This window comes from Prionailurus bengalensis, chromosome B2, assembly GCF_016509475.1.
Source record: "Prionailurus bengalensis isolate Pbe53 chromosome B2, Fcat_Pben_1.1_paternal_pri, whole genome shotgun sequence".
Taxonomy (NCBI): domain Eukaryota; kingdom Metazoa; phylum Chordata; class Mammalia; order Carnivora; family Felidae; genus Prionailurus; species Prionailurus bengalensis.
This window is the reverse complement of record NC_057349.1, coordinates 46208216-46232788: the sequence shown is the minus strand read 5'-3', so window position 1 is coordinate 46232788 and position 24573 is coordinate 46208216.

Below are 24573 nucleotides of genomic sequence, written 5' to 3'. Positions count from 1 at the left end.
CAAGCCTGAGGAATAATCACTTTAGAACAGCCCAATTGTCCATGTAAAGGGTTAATGGCCAGGGCTCATGAGTGATGAACAGCCAAATCACTCTGCATTTAGTCCACTGGCTACTGTGTGAGAGGCTCTTCATGGAGAAATGCTGTGTACACTTCTAGGAGCTATTAATTTATGGAAGTATATTGGGTTTCTGATCCCTTCTAGAGCTGGGGACCAAAATCCTAAGGGTCCTCTCCTTCTGGTATCTCTGTCACAGCTCTCAACTCATACCTTCTCAAGTCAAATATGCACCTAACTCAAATGGTAGCCCTGCTTAGATGATGCTCAGAGCTTTAATTTGCTTCGCTAGTATTTTTGCCTTCTCAAAGGTAGCTTGCTGTTTCAACCTCCTAGTCTCACATGTGCCCTTTCTTTCCTGGTGGTAATGGATGAAGGCACTATGCCAGATGGGGAATAAAAAAGTCCTCTAAAACCTCCAAAACCATACAAAGGCTTGCATCTTTTTCATCTTCTTAGAGGTTAGATTTATACCTTATCAATCACAGCTTCTGGGACAACACACATTTTACATAACCAAATGATTTCCAAAAACTTTACAGTGAAGTCTGAGCCTTGAATTGCCTACAGGTTTAATTCCCATCCTCTCCATCATAGATGTTTCAGCAAAATCCGCATGTGGCCTGCAGGAGAGGCAACCCTTCACATGTTAACATTGTATTGTCAAAGTAATGGACCTATTTTACTGAAGTGGGAAGGAGAATAGGGCCAGATCTGTTTACCATCCCATAACATGGTATGGCTGAGCATGTAGCCTTGGGGATGCATTTGCAGAGTCCATTGTTGCCCCAATCATGTGAAGGCAAACCGATCTTAGTGATCTTAGTTATCAGGGACTTGAAGTTGTCAGTCTTTTCTATGAAACTCCTTAAAGATGAAGCACTTTTGCAGAAGTGTCAGAGTGAAATAGGAGCTCTGTAAGTGACAAAAGAATGAAAAATTCTTGTCATTTAATTTTCTGATAAAAGTTTATTGGAATTTAATTTACAAGGAAATATGGTTATTTTTGTGACATTTTAAAATTATGACTGATAACCTTATACCAGGACAGATCAATTTTTTTAGGAATTTCATATAATTATACCCTAAAACAGTATAGCATTACCTATTTGACATGCTTGCCATGTAATTTAATATATGAAGTGAGCCCAATTAGTTTAATATATCTCTTTTGTAAAGAGAACACATCTTTTGAGATGTTTCAGGGACCCTCTGGAACTTCCCAAAGTTAGTTCAAGGTCAACAAGACTTCACTTACAATTTGATTTTTGGGAACTCTGTCACAAATATCAAAAGGGTTAAAACACTTGATTATATAGGAGCATAAATACTTGTTTAACCAAAATAACAAATACCTCAAAGGCAAATACAGGAAGTTACATAAGTATAAAAAAACTTTTAATAGAATATATTCCATTTTATTAAGTAATCAAAAACCTGCTAAAGCAATGTGAATCACAGGGAATTATTTTGAGAAAGCAACCTTTCATAATCCCACAAGAATAGAGCAATAGTCCAAAAAAACTTTATCCTTTAGCAGATAGAAGAAAATTAAATTTGTTTTATATAACTACACTTTGATCTTAAGACATTTTTAAAAAATTTAGTGTGTATTCATTTTCAAGAGACATAGAGCATGGGAGGGGGAGGCGTGGAGAGAGGGGGAGACACAGAATCTGAAGCAGGCTCCAGGCTCCAAGCTGTCAGCACAGAGCCCAATGCAGGGCTTGAACTCACAAACCCTGAGATTGGGCTCAAACTCACGAATGTGAGATCATGACCTGAGCCAAAGTCGGATGCTTAGCCAACTGAGTCACCCAGGCACCCCAATATTAAAGCATTTTTAAATCAATTAAATAGAGCTCATTCAATTTTGGTAATACTCTCCAAAGGTAGAAAAATATCGCATATACATAATATATAACCCTAGACAAACATAAAACCACACAAACGGATGCACCATGGCTTTCATTCTAAAACTTTGGCCATGATTTAGGTACCCACACACATGGCTAAATACTTTTATTATAGTATTTGTGGAGAAGGATTTCAAGATTTGTATTTGCCCTTGGTAAACAATCTTCTGGAGACTGTGAATTAGATCTTGTAGGAGGGAACTTCTACAGCGATTGTATTTTACAAAGACTCTTTCCCTCTCTGTTTTGTTTTCCTCAGTCTCTGAGGGCAGTGTTTACATTTCACAGACAGGAGATTTACAATTTCAAGAGGCAGAGAAAGGATGCAAGTTTTCTCCTAGGCATTTGGGGTATATTTCTGTATTATCAGAAGTCTAGGGTAATTGCTATTTTAAATTTCTTTTGTTTCAGGGGTCAGACAGCCTGAGGCATTTTGTTTGTTTCACTGTCAGTCACGACAACATTCTTCCCTTTAATCTCACTTTCCCAGGGATTCCATCTCTTAGCATCCTAATCAGGCTTTGTCATTAGTGCTTGAATCTTAATCTGTGGCGTTTTGAGCCCTCCTAACTTTGCAAGATGGCTGATGCTAAGGTCTCCAATCTATTATCCTGCTCTTCGACTTTGACTGCCAATCCTGAAGCTAGCAGAATGAGGGACAACCGCACATTCTTCCCTAATCTCAGCTCTTCCAACTTTCTGACTCAAGATTTAGCCTTTAGTTGGGTATTGGTGTCTGGCTGAACTTCCCACAGTAGAGGCCAGCCCACTGTGGCAAGCAGTCATTTCTCTTTGACACAATATGCTATTTGCAGTCCTTCAAAAAAGTGCATTAACGCACCTGGCATTCTTAGGGTGTTCTGACCTTCATGTGGTGGTCCACTACCATCTTCCATGTGGGCCACTCTTCCCTACACAAAGGTCTATAAACAAGTCAGAATTTCCCCCACAGATGCCTCTTTTCCAAAAACCATTTCTTTGGTCTCCTGCCTGCCTCACCAATTACTGTTTCCAAAACTCGACATTGAACGTGGAGGGCAAGGAGAGACCAAAGAAAGAGGCAGACCACTCCAGGTCAGTAGATAGCAGTGTTTATAAGCAAGGGAACATGTTTACAAAGCTTGTCTTGGGTGTCGACGAGATGAGTAGATCTCTGCACCTGTCCACCAAATCGTAAAAGTTTATATAGAGAGAGACTTTAATGGGGTTCCGTCATGTGTACCTTCCAGAAAGTCACAATACCACATTACTATCCCAAGACTGTGTCATTGGGCCACTTCAGAAACTGGGGAAAGCAAGTGAAAGACACATTCCAAATACAGGAAGGGTGCTGAGGAGCCTCTGATTACCTGTGTTCAGTCCTCAGTTCAGCTGAAGGCCACATCCTCTCAGTGACCTCCTCCAATGCCATCGCACTCACCAAGCATAGACATGACTGTAATATGCACCCACTGCACATGGCTTTGCTCTTCTCTTTTATAGCTTTCTCTAAAGCCATGGGTTCCCTCTTGGCTCCAGTCAGAGCCCAGGAGCAGCCCAGATGTGGGGGAGTGTTAACTCATTCAGGGCAAGTCCTCATCCAATAGGGAATAATAGTATGGCCATCCTTTGCACAATTGTATCACGGAGACATTTTCACACTGTTCAGGGGTATGAGGTTGATACAGTATTAGTCTTGATTGTACACTTTTATTATAGTTTCTTTCTCTGGTCTCTCTTCCTGCTCCCCAACTCCTGCTTCTTTGAATTAATCCCCAAACTACCTGCACCTAGGCCCTCATTTCAAGGTTTTCTGATAAGGGAATCCAAATTAAGAAAGCACAACCTTAGAAATGATGTAATACAGTTCTTCTAATCTACAGTGGAGGGAAAAAAACACATTAGAATTCAGGTAATTTGGCTAATGACATAAAACAGAGTAGTGGTAAAACTCATACTAAAGCAAGTAGGTATAGCTTCAATTGTATGAGCTATTGTCACATTGGCTCTGAAACAGAGATGAAGAGATATGAGCCTAGTCCTTGCCATTCATATATACATATTATTTATAAACCATAATGTTAATCCCAGTATTTCTCGGCAACTATAATCTCACCTCCCACACACATTTCATACACAATAGAAATTATCAATGAAACATAAATTTATATCAATTACAACCTTAAAGATATACAATGATTACTATACGTTTTCCTGATTATACTAAATATTCAGTATCTAGATGGATGCTTTGGTCTCTGTGTTAAAAATGTCAGTTTTTCTCTTCGCAAGGTCATATAATCATATGTGACTCCCTGTGATCTCTGGATAGGCCTCAAAAATGTAATGTCAGAGGAATTTTTATGAAGTGTAAAATGAACATTTGGATATCAGAAACATAAGCATGAAAGATAACTAATGTAAGTCTGCGGCAACAGTAAGACAAATCAGTGAATTTCTTTTAACAATGGAAATCTTTTCTGTGATAGCTAGCTGCAGCAGAAAATTACTGAGGCATACTGAGAGGCAAGAGCTCTTCTAATGCATCAAGTGTGTGTCCATGAAGGAAGTAATAAATTGCTTAGAAACATGAGAGAAAGCAGAGAGTCTCAGTTTACATTTCGGTTTTTATTTTTCCTTTTAGGTTTCAGTTTATGCCTTAAAGACCAAGGCGTATGAATATAAGGAGCTATGTCACCATTTAAAATATCAATATTCGGAAGCGTACTTCTTTAAAATTAACATTTTTTATATGACAATTATGTGTCCAATGAATAGTAAAATTTTATACCAGTTCTGGTAAAGGTGGCTCTTCCCCAGATGTTTCTTTCATTAGTAAGTAGGGCAATTGTCTGGGCATAGATGGGACTGATGAACGTCTGTCCTGAATCTCCATTCCTGATGGGACTTTTCTCTACCTTTTGTCCAGCCTCCTAGGACATTTTGCACAGTGTGGACCCTCACAAAAGGCTTGATGAAGTAGATTGGCTGCTATCACATGACCTTTCTATCACTTTACTATTCTTCATTGGCTCTCCAGCACTATCTCACTAGCAGCAAGGATAATATCTGGAAACCAAAAGGCACTCAATACTTGTTTGTGCAAAGAATGCACTACTCCCAACTTTTTAATCCCTGATTTTTTTTCCAATTTTTTAAATATTAGTAATTTATATGCAGAACATTAATTATTTTAATGTACAGTTCTGTGAGTTTTGACACATGTATATAGTTATGAACATACAACTCAAAGTACAGAACAGTTGCAACACGTCCAGAAGTTTCCCAGCAATCCAGTACCAGTGCTTGACAACCACGAATCTCGTTTCTGTCCCCTTTTTGTTTTATAAGAATGTCATATGAGTGGAAACACTCAGAATGGAAAAAGTCCACTTTTAATTAGCATTCTATATTTTAGATTCATCCATATATGGCATGTAAATTATCTTTTAAAGGTAAAACCCTCAGGGTGCCTGGGTGGCTCAGTCAGTTAAGCGTCGGACTTCAGCTCAGGTGACAATCTCACGGTTCATGGGTTCCAGCCCTGCGTCGGGCTCTGTACTGACAGCTCAGAGCCTGGAGCCTGCTTAAGATCTGTGTCTCCCTCTCTCTCTCTGCTCCCCCCACTCATGCTCTGTCTCTGTCTCTTTCTCAAAGTAAATAAACATTAAAAATAAATAAACAAACAAATAAATAAATAAAGGTAAAGTCCTCAATTAAGCCAGGGGAGTAGGTATCATATATTTATATAGATTTATATAAATTTATATAAATTTATATATTTATATATGAATCATCTTTAATTTTTTTTTTTACCTTCTAAAATGTATCATTTGGGATTGTGCTAACATTCATTAAAGTAACAGGATCAAGTCACAATTAACACTTTTAAGAAAAAATACTACTTTAATACAAATTTTAACTCCAAACAGATGATTTATTTGGATCTTCTTTCATGTAGTGCCACTTATTTTCAGGTTGGGATCCTAAAATGGGAAGCAAGTTTGATCTGATGATGTCAGGAGAGGAGTGCAGGTTAGGAGTCAGAACTGAGAAACATAAGAAAGAGAAGAAATGAAAATAGTTAGTTAGGAGATGATTATCTAGAAAAGAGGCAAAAAAGTACGTCATAATACACGCATTTATTTACTAGTAAGAAAGACAACTATTTGTATGATTTTGGCTCTAGATTTTTTTTTTTTACCTTATTAGTTAAAATATTAGATAACAGGAAGTTTTCTTGGGCTGGAAAATTTACATTGCCTGGATGGATTCCTGTGGGTAGAAAAACACTAGATCTTAACAGCCTCATTGCACAGATCCTAGGAGGTCCTTTTAATAACAGTAACTAGTGATTCCCTCAGTTCCACACACGATAGAGGCAGAATCGTTGGACACAAGGAATGGTGATTATGAATGGAAACAGAAAAATGATTACACTAAGAATATATTTGAAACAGAGCAGCTGTTCCACACAGCCCAATTCATTAGGCATATTTTTTCAGTAATTTTTGTAATATTTTTAACATTCTCCTATGAGCCAAGCATGACTAATTAGAAAATTAGATAGGATCAGATTTCTGCCCTTGAGGATCTTGAACTCTAAAAGGGGATGTAGACAGAGAAGCCATTAGAATAGAGTGAGTTAAGGAAAGAGTGGCAGGTATGAAATCACCTAACAAAGGGGACAGGATGATTATATGTGTGAGGAAGGAGGAAAAAGTCCCCAGATATGAAGGCTAAGTCAGGAGAGACTGAAAATACAGAAGAGATAATAAGGATAATTTAATTGAATCAAGTATGGAACAATGGGAAGGAGCTATGCAGAAAAGGGTTATGTTGGCCTGGGCTGCTCAAACCACACATTCCCAAAGTCTTCAGCACTTGCCCTGTATTCAGTTCCTGGGAGATGACCTCTGCACCCTTGGATTATTCTGCCTTAGAAGAGTATCTGTATACTTGAGGCCTTGGGCCAGGGCAGATACTTCATGCTAACAATATGATTTATGGTGAACACCTATTTCTGAGGCTTTGGGCCATGCTCTATCAGGGTGACATTTGGGAGGCTGGAGTCTGAATAGCTAAATGTGTCATGCAAGTGCCTATATAACTACGGGCCCGTATAACTGAGCCCCAATAAACACTCTGGACACAATGCTCAGGTGATTCCTCCTGGTTGGCCCCATGTATTATCATACATTGTTGAGAAATGAAAAGCCTCCTGTGCTAGTCTACTGGGATAAGATAACTGTAAGCTCACATGTGATTTTTCCTACACTTGGCTTCCTTCATCTCCCTTTGCTGAATTTAATCTGTATTCTTTTGCTAAGATAAACTATAACTGTGTTCATCATAGTTTTTTTTTCTCTCTGAGTTTTTTGAGCCATTCTCATGAGTCATAAATCCTGAGGGTGGACGTGGAGGTCCCTGACACAGGTAGAGTCAGAGTATCATTGACAGAGGGAAGAAGAAAAATTCTGGGTCTAGGGACATTTATGGACTGAGCAGGTGGAAAAGGAAAAGAATTGTAGTCTGCTGGCTTGCATTATTTCCTCTGAAGGTATATTTTGCTGAAATAGAGGAGAGTGTAGGGGTTAGGAAAAGGGCTCCAGTTTTCAGGGAGTTTATAGGAATTGAAAATTAAAATGTTGAAAGTCAGAGGGCAAATGTGGGAAAGATTGTGGCATTTGGAGAATATTGAAAACTTAATATTTAAGGTCGTAGATCCTGAATTTAGTATGACCTCCATCTACAGAATTGTAGGCTTCTCTTCAGCTATGCTCTATGATTCATTCTGGGTTTGGGTTATGACAGGACAATGACACTAGACTGATAATATAAAAGTGGTTCATTTCATCTAAACGGAAAAGGGAATACAGGAGCCTGAAAGCAGGAAGAGATCAAGGGGTCAATGGGTTGTGGGTCTCAGTGGGATAAAAAAACAAACAAAAATCCAAATTAGTATACTGGATACACTTGAGACACTGAATGGAACTAAGAGTTATGATATGAGATGAGATAATAGGATGACTGAAATCAGTATTTCAGCTGAATACTTTGTCTTTAGCAATGGTAACAAGGGATGTTACAAGGAAGAAAATGATGTCTAACATTGTGCCAAAGTCATGGAGAAGCAGACTAAATGCTTATTTATTTATTTTTTTAAACATTTTATTTATTTTTGAGACAGGGATAGACAGAGCATGAACAGGGGAGGGTCAGAGAGAGGGAGACACAGAATCTGAAACAGGCTTCAGGTTCTGAACTGTCAGCACAGAGCCCGACGCAGGGCTCGAACTCATGGACCGCAAGATCATGACCTGAGCCGAAGTCGGCTCTTAACCGACTGAGCCACCCAGGCACCCCACTAAATGCTTATTTAAATGATTGGGTAAATATTAATGTTTGTTTTCTTATTAAATTTTTTTTTCAACACTTTTTATTTATTTTTGGGACAGAGAGATACAGAGCATGAACGGGGGAGGGGCAGAGAGAGAGGGAGACACAGAATCGGAAACAAGCTCCAGGCTCCGAGCCATCAGCCCAGAGCCCGACGCGGGTCTCGAACTCGCGGACCGCGAGATCGTGACCTGGCTGAAGTCGGACGCTTAACCGACTGCACCACCCAGGCGCCCCTGTTTTCTTATTAATATATTCAGGTACTTGTATGGAGGAAAAATAAGAACTGATAATGCTTAGGTATGTAGTATATATATTTCAAATTGCGATCCATGCTCAAAGGAATGCATGAGAGTTTACCCTCATTCACAATCTTATCAAATCTGATAATTTCTTTTAAAAAATAAATATACTAAAAATTGGTATTTCTTTAATAAATTGTCCTGTATTTTAGTGAGTTAAAATATATATAGTTCTTCTTGCATTTTATATTCTATCTATACATATTTTCTTATGTTTGTCATCTTTTAGCTTTGTTTTTCATGCATTTTGTCATAAACTTGTTTGATTCTGATGTGCTCTAATTTATTCATATTTTCCATCGTAGCTTGTGAGTTCCGAATCTTATTCATAAGTATTTTCCATCCCAAGTGTCCTAGAAATGTACTTTGTATTTATTATAAAACTTTTATTGTGTTGTATTATATATTTAAGTTATTGGTGAATCTGGACTCTATTTTTACTAACAGATAAAAATGTAACTTATTTTAGAAAATCTAATCAGCTCCCCAATTTCCTTATTAAATGCTTTGGTTTTTATCCATGCATTTTAAATATCACATTATAAATTTACATATATAATTGACCCACATATCTTTTCCATTGATACACTTATCTATTCTAGATGGTATTACTTTATCTTTATAATGTCTTCTGACTTTCCTCTGTTATGTTCTCTTTTAAGATAATATTTAAATATAATTGATATACAATGTTTTATTTTTTAGGTACACGACATAGTGATTCAACAATTCTGTACATTACACAATGCTCATCATGAAAAGTATAGTTACTATCTGTCACCATACAATATTATTGCAATGTTATTGACCATATTCCCAGTACTATACTTTTGATTTCCTGACATGTTTATTTTAGAACAGAAGTTTGTATGTATTAATCCCTTTCACTTATTTCATCCATCTCCATACTAGCTCTGCTCTGGCAATCACCAGTTCTCTGTATTTATGACTGTTTTTGTTTGTCCATTTGTTTTACTTTTGAATTTCACATGTAAGTGAAATCAAATGATATTTTTCTTTCTTTGACTGACATATTTCACTTAGCATACTACCCTCTAGATGTATCCCTGATGTCACAAAAGGCAAGATCTCATTTAAAAATTTTTTTTCTAAAGTTTATTTATTTTTAATTTTTTTTAAATGCTTATTTATTTTTGAGAGAGAGACAGAGAGAGACAGAGCAAGACAGAGCATGAGTGGGGTAGTGGCAGAGACAAAGGGAGACACAGAACCCAAAGCAGGCTCCAGGCTCTGAGCTGTCAGCACAGAGCCTGACGTGGGGCTTGAACTCACAAATGAACCGTGAGATTATGACCTGAGCCAAAGTCAGATGCTTAATCAACTGAGTTACCCAGGTGCCCCCAAAATTTATTTATTTATTTTGAGAGAGAATTGATGCATGCACATTGGGGAGGGGCAGAGAGACCAGAAGAGAGAGAGGAGAGTTTGAACCCCGCACTGTCACCACAGAGTCTGGTGAGGGACTCAAACTCATGAACCTGGAGATTATGATCTGAGCTATAATCAAGAGTCAGCCGCTTACTGACTGAGCCACCCAGGCTCCCCAAGATCTAACTTTTTAGGACTGAATAATATTCCACTGTGTATATATACCACATCTTTTTTTGTTTGTTTGTTTTTTACAGAAGCAAAATTTATGTGATATAGTCCTTTGAGAAATTTTGTGGTCAAAAGAACACAGTACACTAAAACAAAAATTAATTCAAAATAATGCAAGTCCTTTATGCATTTTCCAAAACTGTGAACATGGACTCCTAAATATTTTATTTAAATTTCAGTTAGGTAACATACAGTATATTAATGTCAGGTTTATAATATGTGATTCAACACTTCCATACAATTCCCAGTGCTCATCACAATGAGTGCACTCCTTAATCCTCATCACCTATTTCACCCATCCCCCTCTCCTCTCTGGTAACCATCAGTTTGTTCTCTATAGTTAAGGGTCTGTTTCTTGGTTTCTCTTTCTCTTCTTTCTCCTGTCTCTCTCTCTCTCTCTCTCTCTCTCTCTCTCTCTCTCATTTTTTCCCCTTTTGCTCATTTGTTTTGTTTTGTTCCTTAAATTCCACATCTGTGTGAGATAATATAGTATTTGTCTTATTCCGACTTATTTTCTTAGCATAATACTCTCTAGCTCCATTCATGACCTTGCAAATGGCAAGCCTTCATTTTTTATGGCTGAGTAATATTCCATTGTGTGTGTAGGTATATGTGTGTGTGTGTGTGTGTGTGTGTGTGTTTATGTACACAGTTTATGTACACACACACACACACACACACCCCACATCTTTATCCATTCATCAGTTGATGCACACTGGGCTGTCCATAACTGGGCTATTATAGATAATGCTGCTATAAACATTCCATGTTTCCCTTTGAATTAGTGTTTTGGTAATTTGGAGGTAAATATCCAGGAGTGTGATTCCTTCTAGTTTTAATTTTTTGAAGAATCTCCATTCTGTTTTTCACAGTGGTTGCACCAGTTTTCATTCATTCCCACTAACATTGCAAGAAGGTTCCTTTTTCCCTATATCCTTGGCAATACTTGTTCTGTTTTTGACTTTAGCCATTCTGTCAGGTAAGAGGTGATATCTCATTGTTGCTTTGATTTGTATTTCCCTGATGACGAGTGATGTTGAGCCTCTTCCACGTATCTGTTGGCCATTTTTATGTCTTCTTTGGGAAAAAGTATGTTCACGTCTTCTGCCCACTTTTTAACTCTATTATTATTTTTTTTGTGTGTGTTGAGCTTTAGAAATTCTTTATGTATTTTGGGATAATAACCCTTTATAAGGTATGTCTTTTCCAGATATCTTCTCCCATTCCATAGGTTGCCTTTTAGTCTTGTTGATTGTTTGCTGTGCTGAAGCTTTTTATTTTCTTAAAAACTTTTTTGAAGTTAATTCATTTTCAAGAGACACAGACAGAGGCACAGAGAGAAAGGGATATACAGAATCGTAAGCAGGCTCCAGACTGTGAGCACAGAGCTCAGCACAGAGCCCAATGTGGGGCTCGAACATATGGACCACGAGATCATGACCTGAGCCTAAGTGAGAAGTTTAACTGAGCCACCCAGGCGCCCCAGAAGCTTTTTATTTTGATGTATCAAATAGTTTATCTTTGCTTTTGTTTCTCTTGCCTCAGGAGATATATCTAGAAGGAAGTTGCTACCGCTCATGTCAAAGAAGTTACTGCCTATGTTCTCCTCTAGGATTTTTATGGTTTCCTGTCTCACATTTAGGTCTTTCATCCATTTTGAATTTATTTTGTGTATTTTAAAAAAGTGGCCCAGCTTCATTCTTGTGCATGTTGCTGTCCAGTTTTCCCAACACCATTTGTTGAAGAGACTGTCTTTTTATCATTGGATATTATTTCCTGCTTTGTTGAAGATTAATTGGCCATATTGTTGTGGTTCCATTTCTGAATTTTCTATTGTGTTCTATTCATCTACATGTCTATCTCTGCCAGTACCATACTCTTTTGATAACTACAGCTTTGTAATGTAACTTGAAGTCCAGTATTGTGATGCCTCCGACTTTTCTTTTTCAAGATGGCTTTGGATATTTTGGGTCTTTTGTATACCACATCTTCTTAACCCATTTATTTACTGATGACTGCTTTGGCTGCTTTCGTGTCTTGGTTATGGTAAATGATGCTGCAAAGAACACAGGGGTGCATATATTTTTTTCCAAATTAGTGTTTTAATTTTCTATGGTAAATACCCATTACTGGAATTACTGGATCACATAGTATTTCTATTTTTAAATTTTCGAGGAAAATCCGTACTGATTTCCACAGTGGCTGTACCAATTTACATTGCCACCAACAATACATGACAGTTCCCTTTTCTCCACATCCTTGTCAACACTTACTATTGCTTGCCTTTTTGATGCTAACCATTGTGGTTTTTATTTGCATTTCCCTGTTGACTGGTGATGTTGAGTGTCTTTTCATGTGTCTGGTGGCCATTTGTATGTCTTTGGAAAAATACCACTCAGGTCCTTTTCCCATTTTTAACTGGATTTTTTTTTTTTTTGGTGTTGTAATAGTTTCTTATATATTTTTGATATTAATCCTATATCAGAAAAATTTTGTAAATATTTTCTCCCATTCATTAGGTTGCCTTTTCATTTAGTTGTAAGTTTCCTCTGCTTTGCAAAAAAATTTAATGTTGGTGTAATCCCAATAGTTTATTTTCTTTTTTTTCTTTGCCTGAGGTGACATGTCCACAACTATGTTGCTAATGCCAATGTCCAAGAGATTAATGCCTGTATTTTCTTTTAGGAGTTCTGTGGTGGTGTCCACTTTCACATTTAGGTCTTTAATCCATTTTGAGTTTATATTTGTGTGTGTATAAGAAAATGGTCCACTGTCATTCTCAGCATCATTAATTGAAGAGACTTTCTTTTTACCATTTTATATTCCTACCTCCTTTGTTGTAAATTAATTGACCATATAAGTATCAGTTTATTTCTGGGTGTTTTCTCCTGTTCCACTGGTCTATGTGTCCACTTTTGTGCCAGTACTATTCTCTTTGCTTACTATAGTTTGGTTGTACATCTTGATATCTAGGATTATGCTATCATCAACTTTGTTCTTCTTTCTCAGGATTGCTTTGGCCATTCCAGGTTTTTTGTGGTTTCATATGGACTTTAGGATCACTTGTTCTAGGTCTGTGAAAAATACTGTTGGTATTTAAATAGAGATTGCATTAAATTTGCACATTGCTTTACATAGTATGAAGATTTTACCAGTATTCTCCAAACCATGAGCATGGTACATATTTGATTTCATATTCAATTTCTTTCATCAGTCTCTTATAGTTTCCAGAGTATAAGTTATCTTCTTGGTGAAACTTATTTCTAGGCAGTTTATTCTTTTTGATGCAGTTGTAACTGGGATTGTTTTCTTTATCTTTCTGCTACTTTATTATTAGTGTACAGAAATGCAACAGATTTCTGCATTTTAATTTTGTATCCTGCAACTTTACTGAATTCATTTATTCTAATAGTTTTTGGTGGGGTCTTTAGAATTTTTTATATATATGATCATGTCATCTGCAAATGGTGAAAGTTTTATTTCTTCCTTATTGATTTGGATGCTTTTTGTTTCTTATTGTCTGATTGCTGTGACTAGGACTTCCAGTACTACATGGAATAAAAATGGTGAGAATGGTATCTTTGTTCCTGAATTTAAAGAAAAAACTTTGTTTTTCACTATTAAATATGATATTGGCTGTGGGTTTTTCACATAGGGCCTTTAACCTACTTTATGGATAGTTTTTATCATATATATTGAATTTTGTCTACTGCGTCTTTTGCATCTATTGTGATAATCATATGCTTTGTATCCTTCATTCTGTTAATGTGTTGTATCACATTGATTGATTTGCAGATATTGAAACATTCTTACATTCCTAGAATAAATCCCAGGTGACTGTGGTGAATAGTACTTTTAAAATATTGTTGACTTTGGCTTCCTAATATTTTGATCAGGGTTTTTGCCTCTTTGTTCATCAGAGATATTGGCCTGTGGTTTTCTTTACAATGTCCCATCTGGTTTGAGTCTCAAGATTATGGCGGCTTCATATAATGAGTTTGGAAGCCTTCCTTCCACTATTGTTCTGGGCGGTGGGGATATTTTGAAAAGCACTCTTTAAATGTTTGGTAAAATTCACCTGTGAAGCCATCAGTCCTGAACTTTTGTTTGTTGTGAGTTTTTTGATTACTGATATATTTACCTTACTGGTAATCAGCCTGTATAGATTTCCATTTCTTTCTGGTTTAGATTTAGTTTTTAGAAATGTATATATTTGTTCTATATTTTCCTATTTGTTGGCCTATAATTTTTCAGAGTAGTCTCTTAAAATTTTTTTGTTACCCTGTGGTGTTGGCTGTTACTTAGGTTCTCCTCTTGTTTTTCTTGATCAGTTTGGTTAATGGTTTATCAATTTTGTTTATTTTTTCAAAGAACCAGCTGCTGGCTTCCTTGATCTGTTCTTCTTTTCTTTTCTTTAAATTTTAGTTTTTATTTATTTCTGCTCTCTGTTTATTATTTCCTTATTTCTACTAACTTTGGGATTTGTTTTCTCTTTCTAATTCCTTTAAAGTGTAAGTTTAGGTTATTTGAGATTTTTCTTATTCCTGGAGGTCGACTTGAATTGCTATAAACTTGCCTCTTAGGATTTCTTTTGTTGTGTTGTAAAGATTTTGGACTGTTGTGTTTTCATTTCATTTGTCTCCATATATTTTTTATTTTTTTAATGTTTATTGATTTAGAGAGAGAGGCAGAACAAGCAGGGGAGGGGCAGGGAGAGAGAGAGTGAGAGAAACCTAAGCAGGCTCCCCACTGCCAGTGTAGAGCCCACTGCGGGGCTTGAACTCAAGAACAGTGACATCAAAGCTTGAACTGAAATTAAGAGTTGGAAACATAAATGACTGATCCACCCAGGTGCCCCAACTCTATATATTTTTAAATTTGCTCTTTGATTTCTTCATGGAGCCATTGGTTGTTTAGTGGCATATTGTTTAGCCTCCACATGTTTGGGGGTTTTTTCCAGGGTTTTTCCTGTAGTAGATTTCTAGTTTTATGTTGTTCTGGTTAAAAAAGATATTTGATATGACTGTGAGGTTTTTAATTTTTTTGAGATATATTTGTGGCCTAACATGTAATTTATCCTAGTGAATGTTTCATGACCACTTGTAAAAAAACATATATTCTGCTGTTTCGGGATGAAATATTCTGTATATATTTAAGTCCATCTGGTCAGGTGTGTCATTCAAAGCCACTGTTTCCTTATTACTTTTTGCAAGGATGATCTATCCATTGGTATAAGTAGGGTATTAAAGTGTCCTATTATTATTGTATTACTGTTAATTTCTCCCTTTGTGTCTATTAACATTTGCTCTATGCGTTTATTTTTATTTAATTTATTTTTTACATTTGCATCCAAGTTAGCATATAGTGCAACAATGATTTCAGGAGTAGATTCCTTAATGCTCCTTACCCATTTAGCCCATCTCCCCTCCCACAAACCCTCCAGCAACCCTCTATTTGTTCTCCATATTTAAGAGTCTCTTATGTTTTGGCTCCCTCCCTGTTTTTATATTATTTTTTCTTCCCTTCCCTTATGTTCATCTGTTTTGTATCTTAAAGTCCTCGTATGAGTGAAGTCATATGATATTTGTCTTTCTCTAATTTCACTTAGCATAATAACCTCTAGTTCCATCCACATGGTTGCAAATGGCAAGATTTCATTCTTTTTGATTGCCAAGTAATACCCCATTGTGCATATATATATATATATATATATATATATATATATATACATATATATATATATATATATACACACACACCAAATCTTCTTCTTCCATTCATCCATCAGTGGACATTTGGGCTCTTTCTATACTTTGGCTATTGTTGATAGTGCTGCTATAAACATTGGGATGCATGTATCCCTTCGAAACAGCATACCTGTGTCCCTTGGATAAATACCTAGTAGTGCAATTGCTGGGTCATTGGGTAGTTCTATTTTTAATTTTTTGAAGAACAACCTCCATACTGTTTTCCAGAGTGGCTACACCAGTTTGCATTCCCACCAGCAGTGCAAAAGAGATCCTCTTTCTCTGCATCCTCGCCAACATCTATTGTTGTCTGAGTTGTTAATGTTAGCCATTCTGACAGGTGCAAGTTGGTATCTCATTGTGGTCTTGATTTGTATTTCCCTGATAATGAGTGATGTTGAGCATTTTTTCATGTGTCAGTTGGCCATCGGATGTCTTCTTTGAAGAAGTGTCTATTCATGTCTTTTGCCCATTTCTTCACTGGATTATTTGTTTTTTTTGGGTGTTGAGTTTGAGAAGTTCTTTATAGATTTATAAGATCTTTATCTGATACGTTGTTTGCAAATATCTTCTCCCATTCTGTTGGTTGCCTTTTAGTTTTGCTGATGGTTTTCTTCCTGTGCAGAAGCTTTTTTATTTTGATGAGGTCCCAGTAGTTCATGTTTGCTTTTGTTTCCCTTGCCTCCGGAGACGTGTTGAGTAAGAAGTTGCTGCAGGCAAGATCAAAGAGGTTTTTGCCTGCTTTCTCCTCGAGGATTTTGCTGGCTTCCTGTCTTAAATTTAGGTCTTTCATCCATTTTTAGTTTATTTTTGTGTATAGTATAAGAAAGTGGTCCAGGTTCATTGTTCTGTGTGTCGCTGTCCAGTTTTCCCAGCAACACTTGCTGAAGTGACTGTCTTTATTCCATTGGATATTCTTTCCTTCTTTGTCAAAGATTAGTTGGCCATACATTTGTGGGTCCATTTCTGGGTTCTCTATTCTGTTCCGAAATCTTGCCATTTCTAGTGACATGGATAGAGTTAGAGTCTTATACTAAGTGAAATAAGTCAGAGAAAGACAAATACTATGAATGTAAGAAACAAAGTAGGTGAGCATAGGGGGAAAAAACAGAGGGAGAGGCAAACCAGAAAACAGACTCTCAACTATAGAGATCAAACTGGGGTTACTGGAGGGGAGGTGGGGGGGTGGGGATGGGTTAAATAAGTGATGGAGATTAAGGAGGGCGTTTGTTGTGATGAATGCTGGGTGTTGTATGTAACTGATGAATCACTAAAGTCTACACCCGATGCTGATAACACACTGTATGTTAACTAATTGGAATTTAAATAAAAAATTGACAAAGAAAAATAAGGTATAATGTAAAAATAAAGATGTTTATAATACAAACTGAGAGAATTATCTTCAAAAAAGAAAATTCTAATCTTGAAGTACTTTCAAGAAAAAGGAAAAAATCCCCAAATCAGGGCCTAGGTTACAATAGAGTATGGTGAGTAAAGAAATTGGTAAATATTTGAGCTAAATTTAATCTAACATTGTCTATATAAAACAATGATTATCAATAATGTGTATGTTAAATGTTAAGGATAAGGCTAAGATGTATATTTAAATATGTTACATTTGCATGGTAAGAGTTTGTCTTAAACATTAAAAGAAATAGAATTCAAAACAATTGAAATACAAAAAAGAAAAATCAAGAAAGAATTATAAATTTAAAAATGTTTAAAAATGCATGATATGTGAGACAGTACAATCATAAGGTAGTAGAAACAGTTGAAATGTAGCAATAGTAAAAATAAATATAAATGTAAACTCACCAGGTAGAAGATATTTTCCAACTGGATTTTTAACACTAATCATCACCACCATCCATCTGGATGTCTTCTTTGGAGATGTGGCTATTCATGTCTTTTGCCCATTTCTTCACTGGATTATTTGTTTTTTTGGGTGTTGAGTTTGCGAAGTTCTTTATAGATTTTGGATACTAACCCTTTATCTGATATGTTGTTTGCAAATATCTTCTCCCATTCTGTTGGTTGCCTTTTAGTTTTGCTGATGGTTTCCTTCACTGTGCAGAAGCTTTTTATTTTGATGAGGTCCCAGTAGTTCATGTTTGCTTTTGTTTCCCTTGCCTCCAGGGACGTTTTGAGTAAGAAGTTGCTGTAGCCAAGGTCAAAGAGGTTTTTGCCTGCTTCCTCTTCAAGGATTTTGACAGCTTCCTATCTTACATTTAGGTCTTTTATCCATTTTGAGTTTATTTTTGTGTATGGTCTAAGAAAGTGGTCCACGTTCATTTTTCTTCATGTTGCTGTCCAGTTTTCCCAGCACCACTTGCTGAAGAGACTGTCTTTCTTCCATTGGATATTCCATTGGATATTCTTTCCTGCTTTGTCAAAGATTAGCTGGCCATACGTTTGTAGGTCCATTTCTGGGTTCTGTATTCTGTTCCCTTGATCTGAGTGTCTGTTTTTGTGACATTGTTCCATTGTTCCATGGAACCAATTGTTTAATTGGTTCCATATTGGGTGCATAGATACTTACAATATTTATATCTTTTGGTTGGATTAATCACTTTATTATTTATTATTAATTCCCTTCTTTGTGCCTTGTAACAGTCTTCCCTAAAGTCTATTTTATTGAATATAAGTACTGCTACCTTGACTTTTCTTTGTTCCTTCCATTTGCTTGGAATAACTTTATCTATCCCTTCACTTTCTGTCCATACGATCTTCAGATCTGCAGTAAGTCTCTTATAGGCAACATATACATGCATCTTTTAAAAACAATTATTCAGTCACCCTATGTCTTTTGAATGGAGTGTTTAGATCTTTTACACACAAAGTAATTATTAATAGGTGTGTCCTTATTGCTATTTTGTTAATTGTTTTCTGTGGTTTTTATAGGCCTTCTCTGTTCCCTTTATTCTCTTGCTCTATCCCCTTCTGTTTGATGACTTTATTTAGTGTTATGCTTGGAGTTCTTTATCATTATATTTGTATCTATTATGGTTTTTTGACTTGTGGTTTCCATGAGTTTTATATGTAACATCCTAAATACATAGTGATCAATATTAAGTTGATGGTGGGTGGCTTCAGAGTTGATTAAGTTGATGGTGGTTTAGTTTAGAACATATTCCTAAAGTACTGCATTTTTACTCTTCTTTCCATGTTTTATGTATATGATGTTATACTTTACTAATGTTTATTTTGGGTATTTCTTGGCTAATTTTTGTAGATATAATTGGTGTTACTACTTTTGTCTTTTAACCTCCATACTAGCTTTATAAGTGATGTCTTACCTTTATTGTATATTTGCTTTTGTTAATCTTTAAAAATATTTTCCTTCCAGTTATAGCCTTTTTTGCTTAAAGAAGTCCCTTTATCATTTTTTTCTAAGGTCATTTTTGTGGTGGTAAGCTACTTTAACTTTAGTTTGTCTGGGAACCTTCACATCTGAATGATAACCTTGCTGGGTAGTAGCGTGTTCTTGTTTATAGAAATAATCTATAATACTTAGAATATATTACATCACTCCCTCCTGGCCTGCAAATTTTCTGCTGAAAAATCAGCTTGTCACCTTAGGGTTTTTTTCCTGTATATAACTAGATGTTTTTCTCTCACTGTTTTTATGATCCTCTTTTTATCTTTAATGTTTGACATTTTAAGTATTATGTGTCTTGGTATGGACTTCTGTGGGTTCATCTTGTTTGGAGCTCTGCAATTCCTGGGCCTAGATATCGATTTCCTTCCGCAGGTTGGAAAGTTTTCAGCTATTGTCAAGTAAGTTTTATTCAAATAAGTTTCAGCTAACTTCAATGAGTTTTCTACCCCATTCTCTCTCTCTTCTTCTGGAAACCCTATAACATGAATATTAATAGATTAATGTTATCCCTGTGATCTCTTAACCTATGCTTACTTTTAATTTTTTTTTCCTTTTTGCCGTTCAATGTGGATACTTTCTAATAATCTTTCAGATCACTGATTCATACTTCTGCATCCTCTAATCTGTTCATTTCCCTTTGTGTGTTTTTCATTTTTGTTATTATATTCTCCGATTCTGATTGGTTCTTTTTTACATTTTCTCTCTCTTGGTTGAAATTCTTGATGAGTTCATATACTCTTCTTTCAAGTCCTTTGGCCATCTTTATAAATATTTTATTGAACTCCTTATCAGTTATATTGCTTATCTCTGTTTTATTTAGTTCTTTTTTTTTTTCTGGAGTTTTGCCTTGTTCTTTCATTTGGAACATATTTCTTTGTCTTCTCATTTTATTTGACTTTGGGTTTGTTTCTGTGTATTTCATGAAAGAGCTGCTTCTCCTAGACTTGAAAGAAAAGTCTTGGGCGGAAAAGTTCCCTGTGTAGGCTGGGTATGCCTGGCAGCTTTGGCTCGCTGGCTGGCTGGAGCTGGGAGCTATAGTGGGTATGAGCGGGTTGTCTTGGAACTCTTCTCCTGGGCCACTTTGGTAGAATGGCTAGAGCTGAAGGGGGAGGGTGGGCTAGGGTTCCAAGGTGCTCTGAACAGTGGTATACTAACAGAACAGCTGGAGCTGAAGCAGGCACAGGCCTGGTGGTTGGTGTGGTCCATGCAGAGTATCCCTGGTGGGGCAGCTGGAACTGAGGCAAGTGAGGCACAGTTGTTGATGTGTCCCATGAAGGAAGTACCCTAGCAGGACAGCTGGAGCTGAAACAGGCTCAGTCCTTGTGGTTCATGTGCTTCATGCAGGGGGCACCCTACTGGGATGGCTAGAACTGAGGCAGGCACAGGTTGGGAGGGCTTGGGGTATTCCACACAGGGGCTGTCCTCATGGGACACCTGGAGCTGAAACACGTATGGGCTGGGAGTTGCTGGGGTGCTCTAATCAGGGGGTACACTTGCAGGTCATCTGGAACTGAAGAGAGTATGGACCTGTTGTATCCCTGGGTGCTCTGTGCCTGTGTTATACTGGTAAGATGGCTGGATGCATACTGGGTGCTTTCTGGGGGTGTCCTGGTGTGCACTGTGCTTGGGCTGTTTTGGGTTCAGATTATTCGAAGGAACCTCCTTAGAGACAGCAAGGACTGGTGTGGTCAAGCTTCTCAGGGCTCACTGAGGCAGCCAGATGGCCAGGTTGCCTGTACCCTGCTCCCATCAGGGCTCACTGAGGCAGCCAGATGGCCAGGTTGCCTGTACCCTGCTCCCATCAGGGCTCACTGAGGCAGCCAGATGGCCAGGTTGCCTGTACTCTGCTCCCACCTGTGTTATCAAAGTGGAGTGGAGAATAAACAATGGTGTTCACTAGACCCTCCAACCCTGGAGAGTGTTCCACAGGTCTCTTATCACTTCACAGACACTCCAGGCCTGGTTTGTTTAAATTTTAGTTGCTATTTATCTATTTATTTCTTTATTCATTAATTTATTTTTAAAGTTTATTTATTTTGAGACAGAGACAGCATGAGCAAGATGGGGGCAGAGAGGGAGAGGGGGAGAGAGTGAGAATCCTAGCAGACGGCAGACAGCCTGAAGCGGGGCTCAAACTCACTGTGAGTTCATGACCTGAGCTGAAATCAAGAGTCCAATGCTTAGCCAACTGAGCCACACAGGCATCCCAAATTTTGGTTGCCTTTTAAACCATAATTTTTTTTTCTTCTGTGTCCCATGGTGTAGGTACCAGTTCCCATGTACTGTCCCTCCTTACTGTGATCCCCGTTGTTGGGGCTGAGGTTCTTAGGTTATCATGTCTCTATCCCTCTGATGTTCTCTATATGGTCCCTGTATAATTTATTGTGCACAAGCTGTTCAGTCAGTACTCAGTTATTCTTCAGAGGAATTGCTCTGTATTTAAGTATACATTTTGTGTGTCTGTGGAAGAGGTGAGTTCAGGACCTTCATACATTGCCATCTGGGGCCAACCTCTGTTTACATTCTCTTTAGTCAGAATTATTGGCCATCCTCTCCCATATCACTTTCATATGCATTTAAAAATCATTCTGTACAAATTCCTGGAGAAAACTGTTAAGAATGTATGGAAATTTTTTTGAATTCATTTATTAAATTGAAGAGAACTGACCTTTTCACTTTGTTTCTTCTTATTCAATGACCTTGTCTGTTCATTCAGCTCATGTGTACTTCAAAAGATTTATACATGTATTTTATTGGTAAAAAGAATACATTTTGTAGCTTTGGGATACAAGGGTAAGTTTGAGTTGACTTTTTCTCTCTAAAAAGTCCTTGGATATTTGTCATTAATTTCTAGATAGTTATTTTTTTTTTTGCTGTTTCTGTATGTCTTAATTATAACATTATTAAGTTTTGTGTTTTTCCCTAGTATTCAACAATAGTTTCAATTATTTGATATAATAATTTATCAAGTAAATATTCTGGATTGTCTACATAGATAGTTGTATATTTTCAAATAATTGTAGTGATACCCTTTTCTAATTTTCATACCTATTTTATTGATTTTTCACATCATTACTAGGAAATTCAGCTTAAATTTAATAATAATAAGTAATGTTCAATTAAAATTCCAGTTTTCTGGGGTTCCTGGGTGATTCAGTCACTTAAGCATCTGACTTCAGATCAGGTCATGATCTCATGGTTCATGGGTTCAAGCCCCACGTTGGGCTCTATGTTGACAGCTCAGAGACTGGAGACTTCTTTGGGTTCTGTGTCTCCCTCTCTCTTTGCCCCTCCCCTGCTTGTGCTCATCCGCTCCCTCTCTCTCTTTCTCTTTCTCAAAAATAAATATTAAAAACAATTAAAAAATAAAATAAAATAAAATTCTAGTTTTCTTCTCCCATGTATTCCTTAGAATGTCTACTCCATGGACCACTATCTTTGTTTTCAAGCTCAGCTTTATTCGTTCACATTTAAAACCACGTCTAGGAATTTGATGCCAAAAAGGCAAGTTGCAAAGTATGCTTAATTTACCATCTTGAAAAGGAAATCAGAAGCTCATATTTAATTTCTAATTAAATTATGCACACTAAACATACAGGATTAGTGCCACCAAACAAGCACTCTCTGGGCAAAAAATACTTTCTTAAATGAGAGCAGAAATGCTAATATTCCAGGTCCTCATCGGCTTGCAACACTTTGAGTTAAAAGTCCCTAACACATTAAGAAAAGGTGAGAGGAGAGAATCCTTAGAATTAGGTGTACTCTTTGAAACCTTTTCTTAGCTCAAAGTATTGTTCTTAAACATGTAGAAAAGGAATCTCTGGGAGGTGAAGTAACTTAAAAACCATTTGTCAAGGGGTAGCATTAGACTGGAATCAAACTCTCATGATCTGATGCTCCGCTACTGCCTCTTACTTGTGCAGAAATTAGATTTAACGAGGGCTGGGTCTGTGGCGCATGGTTCCGGATGTCAAGCCCTGTGGGGTAGATATCTTAATTTCTTTTGTTAATCGCAGATATTTAAGAATCCGATAACCACTACTTTTTCCTCAGAATTTTGCATAAACATCAACATAATTGGATACTCAAACTCCTAATCGACAACCAAAATTTATCCCTGTGTCCATATAAGCTAAGAATATCTGTTTAGAAAAAACTCTACAACAGGTCTAAGCAGATGACCTGTGTCACCAAAGATAAAGGTTCTTGTAAACACTTGTGTTCTTTTCTCCCGATTCTTCTATTATTTTGAAGTACTTTTGCAATGGAAATAGCTGAGGGCTTCAGTTATGCGAACTCCTCCCGAACTAGAGAGTAGAAAAGAAGGAAAGCATTTACCCATATTATAGATGGTAAACATGTTCTTTTATGTACATCATCTGTCTTTGGGAAATACAAAATATTGAAGACAATATATTTAAGCATAAAAAGTATTTTCAAACGGGCTGTAAATTAAGTTATTAAAGAAAAAATATATTTTAAAAATATAGATGTGTATACGTTATATAAATTATACATTATATCTTTATTGTATTCTTAAAATAGAACATATTTATAGATATGTATATATGTGTGTGTATATATTTCTTTATAAATCATGTCATTTCTTTACAAATTATGTTATATTAAGGAGCATGAATTAGTAGTGTTGACTAACAAAATAAGAAAAATAAATCTCTCCTTCCTTTGGTTTTTCCTAGGATATGTTCGGTTTCCTTAGAAGTTTGATTATTCCGAGCATATTTTTCCTTTATGCTGCTGGTTCTTGCTTTCTCTGATAGTATTTTATATTACTCTTGCCTTTCTATTTTGGCCTACGTATCTTTATACATTTTTGTGTTTAATGTTTCATTCCTCTTGTATCTACTCAGCACAGATGCTTGAACAGAGCTGTCACTGCCATGGCTTTGGGTACTTATTGCTTTTTCTTGTTTTAACAACACTTGAACTTAATGAAAATGTCTGTTTTTACTCCCTGTCCCTAAAATATTGCTCGGAAGGGTGGCTCATATTTTAAAATATGACTGTACTTGTTAGAAATCATGTATGGAGATCTGGTATTCTGGGCACATAGCAATGCTGTTACATTTATCCCCTTGAGGAAACAATTCTTTGGCTTAGTTCCAGATGTCAAAATGAGATTGGATTTTCAGGTTTAATCTGTTCTTAAATCA